This window comes from Eschscholzia californica, unplaced genomic scaffold (genome assembly GCF_041429995.1).
Source record: "Eschscholzia californica isolate CP2 unplaced genomic scaffold, dmEscCali1.0.p SCAF_5, whole genome shotgun sequence".
NCBI lineage: Eukaryota > Viridiplantae > Streptophyta > Magnoliopsida > Ranunculales > Papaveraceae > Eschscholzia > Eschscholzia californica.
This window is the reverse complement of record NW_028238472.1, coordinates 1,855,754-1,862,179: the sequence shown is the minus strand read 5'-3', so window position 1 is coordinate 1,862,179 and position 6,426 is coordinate 1,855,754.

Sequence of the window (6,426 nt, the reverse complement as noted above, 5' to 3'; positions counted from 1 at the left end):
TACTTTTTTTTTCGGTTTTAGCGGAATGATGATTTTTCGCTTTTTCGAGCATTGTTCTTTTCGGTTCTTCTTGGAGCTTCTTTGTTCTTTTCGTTCTTGCTACAACTTCATCTTTGGATAATTCTATGATGTCAGGGCAGTGTCTATAGTCGAAGTAATAGGAACCAATCTGCGAGGTTGTGTTTTTTAGTTACTGTACTCAATCAAATCCTTCCCAGCTTTCAACAGGTCTTCTTTGTCAAGGATTATTTGAACGGGTTCTCTTACTCGTTAGCGTTCTGAATGGTGTTATATGTTCGAAAAAATGGGCACTTAGGCGTAGCGGAAATATAAGAGTTTTTCCCCTTTGTGTTAGTTGCGAGGATAATATAGAAGAATAGTGGGAGCAATAAGCAAAGAATTTAAAGTAAATAAGACAAAGATTTTTAACGTGGAAAACCTCCTCAATGTGAGAAGTAAAAACCACGGGACTCGTAGTCCAACCAAATCAACTATAATAAACAAAGTAGTTACAGACTACGTCCACCCGAGACTCAGACCCTTCCCAAAAGAATCAATCTCAAAGAAGAAACACGGAGAAACCCTCACAAGAAAGAGCAAAACAACCCAGAAATCTGCAGTCCAACACGACCCTAAATTCACTAGGATTCCGGCGACCAATCAATGATCCCTCCGTACAAATACTAGATGAATATGTCAAGAACAGTTCTGCCAAATTTCAGCTTAATCGGAGAAGAACTCACCGTCGGATTTTTCGTCGGATTTTCCGAACAACGAAGACTGCGCGTGCTGAAAAAGTTCTGCCCCGCTCTTCTCGGCAACCTCCTTCTCTCCCTTCTTCTCTTGTGCTTTGTAATTGTGTTTTCCCCCTTTGGTTCTCCTCACACACATCTAAATTAGGTTAAGGTAGTATTTATAGACTCCCCCTTAATCCTAATTTCACCGTCATAAGTAACCGACCCAAAGAAACTCGACTCGGGCTTTCCTAATCCAAACCCAACTAGGTTTCCCCACTAGGAGGAAAACCCAAAATTATAGTCTATCTTTCCTTAACTTCAACTTTTAATTGTGTAGTGCAGTATCATATTATCAACCATATTAATTTTAGAAAAACCTTTAGCATTCTTCAACATCCCATTTACCCTCGCAAGATTTCTGTGAAGGATTGCACCATAGTTAGTTTTAGAAGCCATTGAGTTAAAGACTTCTCCAAAATAGAAAATTTGATGAATGGTAAGAAGATGAGACAAGAATATAAAGACTTTCTTTGAATGGAATAAAATCGCGATAAATGACAAAAGAATGAATAATTTGTTAATAAGTTCTTCAATTATAATTTTATGAAGTCTTGCGGCTGTAACAGATTTTTCTCTTTCTGTAATGTTAATAGAAAACTAATATCACCTTTTTTCATGGTTGTTTGAACGGATTTTCTCAAAAGTAGTAGAACCTCTTTGAGGGGCCAAAGGGGATGTTGTTTTGGGTACTTCCTTTGAGGGTCTGGAAAACGATCCACGAGCCCGTGACCTGAAGGTGTCCACTTGGACCGACTCAATATAGAGGTTGCCCCAGCCCGAACAGACCTGCCCGTTTCCCACCCCTACTCCCTTTAGTTGTAAAAGGAGATTCGGTCTCCTTGTCTAAAGTTATTGTGTTTTACCTTTAACATCTTTGTTGAGCCAACTGAAGACCCACTTTCAAGCAAATTTTAAGCTTCATATCATTCTTTCCACCTCAACAGATTTCATAGCTTCAAGCAGGGGTGAGCAACGGTCGGTTTTTTTCGATTTTGGCTCAAGCCAAAGCCGAACCAATAAGTGGCGGTTTGATTAAATCGTCGGCCGAAGTCGAGCCGATCATTCGGCCGGCTGACATGGTTCGACTCGGTTTGGTTCGGCTCGGTTGAGTTCGATTGATCGGTTTAACCGATCACAATTTAGAGAAAATTGTAAATTAATGTTTACCGAAAATAAAAATTAAACTCTCGTCATACTTTTCCGCCATTACATATGCCGAAATAAAAATTAAAAATTCATCGTACTTTTCCACCATTACAAAAAAAATAAATAGAAGTACGAATACAAAATCTATAATTTTAAGTTACTAACTAAGAATAGGTTGTGTAAATAGAAAATCAGTGAAGACTTACCTTTAAAACCTATAATTTTAGCAAAATGATAATTTTGGTAACAAGAAAATGAAACTTCTTTAATTTGGTTCAAGACTATTCCCCCCTTTGAAGACTTGCGCTTTCTTGAGTCTTGTTGCAGCTTCCTCTTTGGACAATTCTATGACATTAGGGTTGTCTCTGTTGTCCTACTTTTGATCAAATCCTTAGCAGCTTTCTTTAGGTCTTCTTTGTCAAGGATTAGCTATGAACGTTGTCCCTCGTCAATAATATAGTATCTCCTCTAAAGGTTTAGCATTCTCCAACATCTCATTTACACTCGCAAGATAGAAAATATGATGAATGAAAGTTCGAACCAATTTTCTAAAAGTCGTTGAAAACTAATAGCACCCTTCTCATGGAAGTTCAAACCAATTTTCTCAAAAGTTGTAGAACCTCTTTGAGGGGCCAAAGGGGATGTTTTTTTTTTTGATGAAAAGTTATTGTGTTTACTTTTAATATCTTTATTGATCAAACTGAAGACCCACTTTCAAGCAAATTCAAAGCTTAACATCCTTATCAAATTAGAGATTTCAATGCTTCAAATACCTTCTTTTTCTTCAATCTTGATGATAAATTTCGAGATGGGTTGCCTGAAGTTATGAGTTTCCAAAAAAAAAGAACCACACATTTCTTGCCTGATTTGTAACGAGTATGTGTGTGATTTGTGAGAGAAAATTTCTAGAACAAACTCTCTAGGCTTTCGTGATTCTAAAACGAGTCAGATTCAGACAACGAAAAAACGAACACCATGTAATTCTGAATGACCCAAAATTTTGGTGATAGCATAATTGAGTGATGATGTGACATGCCTATTTTGTACCCCTGGACATGCCACACCGAAACTAAAATTTCGGGTGAAATATGATTTTCCAACGAGATTATCTATTCTCATATTGATTCCTTATTTATTGCTCTAATGAAATCTATATACTTCTGAGCACAATTTTCGAGGCAAAACACTACAAGGACGGTTTTGACAAACGAAACAAATTCTTCAATCGCATGAATGAAGTCGTCGATTTCTCTTTGTGTATCGAGTTTTCATCATCTTATAGTACTCAGTCACAAAATTGGAGCCTTTATACTAGGGGCTCCGCAAACAAACAAACAATATAGAAACAAGCAAACACGAATTATCTGCTACCACACCATTCATACGAATACACGAATATATCAATCATATGAAAACATGAATAGTTGAGTAATAGGTCTCCATTTTAAATTTGTGTTTTTCCCTTACTTGCTTGAAGACCATTGACATCATAAGAAAAATACTTCACACCATTTGAGTTAAAATTATTTATTTTTCTCGAAAGTTGCTTATTCATAATTGTTTTTCTTAGAAATCTAAATCCCATTTTTTTTCGAAAAAAAAATACTAAGTGTACAAAGAATCTTTGACAAAATTTTCATTCATGACTGAAGTCTGAAGATGAAGAAGGTTTTGGTTTTGATGCTCTTTTATTGCTTTCTATTAAGGACTTTAGTGTTGTTGTGGGCATCTTTTGCTTTTAAATCTCTCCCTTCATTGTTAATGCTGACCCAATAATATGGGCATATACTACAGCACTTCATTTCATCATCTAGGTATTAAATTGGTTAATAGTAGAACTTTAGTAGAGTTCATGCAAGTTCGTATCTGCCAATGGTAAAAAAATAAGTAATAATAAAGAGCTACCAAGAACTTAATAGAGGACAATAATGGTATGGAATCACATATTCCCAATAAAAAAATCTCGCTCATATGATCTTCCAGGCTCCAGCTCTAATAATATCTTCTAGCTTCCTCTGATTTCTTTTCTACGTCCATCTTGCCGAATCAACAACAAATCCACTGGCTATGGTGGAACTTTTGGACTTAAGAATCCTTAAGATTCAAGAGTGTTAGAATTTTTGGTGGCCAAACATACCAAAGTATCATGATTCCTACCAAATCCTATATTTGATAGGAATCCTACTTAGAAATTCTGCAACCAAGCATACCAGTATCTATCTTTTCTCTCATTCACATCTTAACTTGTTATAAGCTCATTAATCATTAACATTTCCGGCTTTTAATCTTTTGTGCGGATAACATGAACATTCGGATAGCCAATACATATCTCAACAATAAGGAGAAAATACCATGAAAACTTATATACTTTTGTTTTACGGGTCTAAATAGAACTTCTGTAAGATTTCTCACTTTGAAACTTCAATTTTATTCAATCACTTATGTTCTTTCTTAGTTACATTCTTATTTATACTAAGTATATGTAGAGAGAGGAAGAAACAGAATTAGTAACAATACAACTAACTAATTCTGTTATTTACACAGGGGGAGTGCTTATAGACATGGTGCAGTCTGGCTTGACCTGTGACTTCTGTTGACTACTCAGTCTTCCTTGACCTATGACTTCTGTTGACTACTTTGACCCTTAATAAGCCGAAACCCTAAGTGTATCTCTTATTCTTCTTTCCTCTTTTCTCTTCTTCTCTGCCGAGAAACCCTAGCCACCGAATGTATCTCTTATTCTTCTTTCCTCTTTGCTCTTCTTCTCTGTCGGGAACCTCAGCCACCGAGTGTGTTCCAACATCCCCCCTCAAACCGATGGTGTTGAAGTGTGGAGAAACTCCATCAGTTTGTTGCGAAGATGATGGAACAGATCCAGGGATAAACCCTTGGTGAAGATGTCGGCTAACTGCTCTTTGGTTGCGATGTGATGAACCACCACAACCCCACTGGTTACCAAATCACGAACATAATGAAAGTCGACCTCTATGTGTTTGGTTCGAGCATGGAATACCGGGTTCGAGGCTAGAGACTTCGCACTTATATTATCACAGTAGAGCACAAAAGGGCGAGTCATCGAACAGTGCAGTTCATCAAGAAGGTAAGATAACCAAATCATCTCAGTTGCTGTTGTTGAAAGTGCTTTATATTCGGCTTCTGTAGACGATTTTGCTACTGTCGCCTGCTTTTTTGAACTCCATGAAATGAGACTCGAACCAAGGAAGACACAATACCCTCCTGTGGATTTCCTCGAGTCTGGACAACCAGCCCAGTCTAAATCTGAGTAGGCTGTTAGAGTAGTAATATCACCTGCTAACAGTCGAATACCTGAGCCAATAGATCCCTTTAAGTATCTTAAGATTTTCTTCACAATACTCATGTGGATTTCTGTTGGTTTATGCATGAACTGTGCTGCATAATTGACTGCAAAGGAGATGTCTGGACGAGTCAGAGTGAGATACTAGAGACTTCCCACTAAGCTTCTATATTCTGTTGGTGATGGTAGTTCAATACCATCAAGGATAGACACTCTCTGTCCACTGGAAACTGGTAGCTTTGAAGGTTTGCAATCCAGCAACTTTGCTCTATTAAGAAGCTCCAAAGTATATTTATTTTGTGTAAGGAGCATACTGTTTGGAGACTTGTCATGAGAGACCTCTATACCTAAGAAAAAGGCCAGAGACCCCAAGTCTTTCATCTTAAAGACTGTGCTTAAATCAGCAATGAGCTTTGATAGAATAGATTGAGAGCTCCCAGTGAGGATTATGTCATCTACATATAAGAGAAGTACCACTGTGTCTGAATTTACATGATAGAAAAACATTGAGTGATCAGTGGTACTCTTATGAAATCCATATTCAACCAAGAAGGTAGCAAATTTGTGAAACCAAGCTCTAGGAGCCTGTTTGAGGCCATAAAGAGCTTTGTGCAGATGACACACATAATTTTCCTTTTGGGGTTGAACAAACCCTGGTGGCTGCACCATATACACTGCCTCTTCTAATTGTCCATGAAGGAAAGCATTTGATACATCCAACTGTCTGATATACCAACATTTTGTGACTGCTAATGTAAGAACCAATCTGATGGTGTTCACTTTGACCACTGGACTGAATGTCTCAGAGTAGTCAATGCCCTCCTGTTGATGGAACCCCTTGGCAACAAGCCTTGCCTTGTATCTCTCAATTGAGCCATCACTCTTTTGTTTTAACTTGTAGACCCATTTGCATCCCAAGATATTCATGTTGTTGCTGAAAGGTACTAAAGACCATGTCTTATTGAGTTGTAGTGCTTGAAATTCATCTTCCATTGCTTTGCACCACTCAATACTCTTTGCTGCCTCTTTATAAGTAGTGGGTTCAGTGGGAAGATGAAGTATAGATAGGTAAGCAACATCCAAAGTGTGAGGTGATGTGAAATGGGCCACAAAGTCAGCTGGAAGCTGCTTAGGTTTGACAATGCCATTTCTGCCTCTAGTGATCAC